At 45.9% G+C, this 2,797-nt stretch overlaps 1 pseudogene; it reads right to left on the bottom strand.

Moving 5' to 3' along the window:
- Window positions 1-544: 544 nt before the first annotated feature.
- Window positions 545-1,033, bottom strand: LOC150032278 (uncharacterized; annotated as a pseudogene).
- Between the last annotated feature and the right edge of the window lie 1,764 nt (window positions 1,034-2,797).

Below are 2,797 nucleotides of genomic sequence, written 5' to 3'. Positions count from 1 at the left end.
GAGCAACACAGTTGGAGGGAGGTCGACGGCTGGGCGATTGATGGCAGTGGTGCGACCAGTTGAAAGCGGACGTGCAGCGCTTTGAGGTCGACGAACGATGGTCGGTTGGAGGCGCACGGCGAGTTGGGTGCGGCGGTTGGGCGTGCGACAAGGAAGAAGAAATCGGGGGGGCTCGCGTGGGTAAGGGAGAAGGTGAGGGGGGGAGGCCCTTTTTATAAAAAATAATAAAATAATAATAATAATAAAAGGAAAATAGTATAACTTTAATTAGATTTTTTCCTTAACCCACTTTATACTATTTAATTCCTTTCCTTTTTCCAAAAATAATTAATTCCTGCCATAACTTTTTTCCAATTAAAATTTTTTTGAATAAATTCCACGACAACACTTAAATCCTCCCATTTATACTTTAAATTCAGAACAAACATGTCCTTCAACTAAGGACAATTACTGAAAAGGGAAAAGTTTTACATAAAAATAGATAAATAAAAAGGTGTAGGATGTTACATTCTTTCCCCCTCAAAGAACTTTTGTCCTCGAAAGTTCATCTTTGAAAAAGCTCTGGATACTGGGCCTTCATCTCAACCTCTCGCTCCCAGGTGGCTTCCCTGAACTGGTGGTTCTGCCACAGAACTTTCACAAAAGCAATTTCCTGACGGCGCAATGTCTTTACTTCTCTGGCAAGAATCTCTATGGGCTTCTCCTCGTAGCTCAAGTTATCATTCAACTGTAAGGGCTCGTAGTCAACTACATGGGATGGGTCTGCCACATACTTCCTTAGTATCGAAACATGGAAGACATTATGAACCGAAGACAATGCTGGCGGCAAGGCCAAACGTTAAGCTACAGGGCCAACTCGTTCCAGGACCTCGAAAGGTCCAATGAATCTTGGACTCAACTTTCCTTTCCTGCCGAACCTCAAAATACCCTTCATGGGTGCCACCTTTAAGAACACTTTCACCCCAGTCTCAAATTTCAGGTCCTTACGTCCTACATCGGCATAGCTCTTCTGTCTGCTCTGGGCTGTCTGCATACGAGCCCTGATCTTCTGTATGGCCTCATTTGTGGCCTGCACCAATTCAGGTCCTAACAATCTCCTCTTTCCCACATCATCCCACCTCAAAGGGTGACATCCCAATAGTGGATTGGTAGCTGTTATTGTACGCAAACTCCATTAAGTGCAAGTGAGCATCCCAGCTTCCAGAAAACTCTATGGCACAGACACGCAACATGTCTTCCAGTATCTGATTCAATCTCTCTGTCTACCCATCAGTCTGAGGGTTGAACGCCATACTGAAATTTAACCGGGTCCTCAATGCCGCCTGGAGACTCTTTCAGAAGTTAAACGTGAATTGAGGGTCTCTGTCCGACACAATGGACACAGGTACTCCATGCAATCTTATCACTTCCTTCATGTATATCTGTGCCCACTTATTCACTGAAAAGGTGGACTTTCCAGGTATGAAATGTGCTAGCTTTGTAAGTTTGTCTACAACGACCCATATCACAATGAAACCTTTAACTATTCGAGGAAACCCCACGATGAAGTCCATAGACACATGTTCCCACTTCCATTCTGGTTCATTTAATGGTTGTAACAAGCCTGTTGGCCTCTGTCTCGGGGCTTTCACCTGCTGGCACACCAAACACTTACTGACGAACTCCGCAACCTCTCTTTTCATATCATTCCACCAGTAGTAACGTTTCAGATCCTGGTACATCTTGGTGTTGCCGGGGTGAACCGAGAATAGGGAACTATGAGCCTCTGACAACAGCTTCTTCTTAATGTCACTAACCGCTGGCATGCACAGACGCCCTTGATAAAGGAGGCCACCTTCTGCTGACACAGAGAATTCGCTATCCTGGCCTGACTCCACTCTACGAACCCTCTCCCCCAAATAAGGGTCGTCTTGCTGCGCATCAATAATCTTCTGCCTTAGGCTTGGTTGCACCGACAACTGTGCTAACTGTGTCGCGACCTTCCCCACGACTACTGCAATCTCTACCTTCTCCAGTTCCCTGCATAGGTGATTCTGTCCGGTAATGAGAGCTGCGGAATGGGCCACCTTCCTGCTTAAAGTATCTGCCACTACATTTGCTTTCCCCGGGTGGTACAAAATTTCACAGTCATAATCCTTTACTAGTTCCAACCACCTTCTTTGCCTCATGTTTAGCTTCTTCTAAGTGAAAAAGTACTTCAAACTCTCGTGGTCGGTGAAGATCTGTATCCTTTCCCCATACAAGTAATGTCTCCAGATCTTGAGAGCAAAAACCACCGCTGCTAACTCCAAGTCATGCGTGGGATAATTATGTTCGTGCTTCTTCAGCTGACGTAAAACGTAAGCAACTACTCTACCCTGCTGCATCAATACGCATCCCAACCCCTTCTTGGATGCATTACTAAAAATGACGAAACCACCTGATCCGTCCGGTACTGTGGGAACTGGGGCTAAAACCAGCCTCTGCTTGAGGTCCTGGAAACTGCTTTCACAAGCCTCATTCCAAACAAATGCTGCCTCCTTTCGGGTCAACTGAGTTAATAGAGCGACTATGCGAGAGAAATCCTTCACGAACCGTCTGTAGTAGCCTGCTAACCCCAGGAAACTGCACACCTCACTGACCGTGGTTGGACGAGTCCAACCCGTAACTGCCTCCACCTTTGCAGGATCCACTGAGACACCTTCCTTGGATACCACATGCCCTAGAAAGGACACCTGCTTCAACCAAAATTCACATTTAGAAAACTTAGCATATAGTTTATTGGCCCTCAATGTCTCTAAAACTCTCCGCAAATACT

Source organism: Benincasa hispida, chromosome 12, assembly GCF_027475165.1.
Source record: "Benincasa hispida cultivar pf3 chromosome 12, pf3_genome.v1.1, whole genome shotgun sequence".
Lineage (NCBI taxonomy): Eukaryota > Viridiplantae > Streptophyta > Magnoliopsida > Cucurbitales > Cucurbitaceae > Benincasa > Benincasa hispida.
This window is presented reverse-complemented; position numbering and strand designations above follow the sequence as displayed.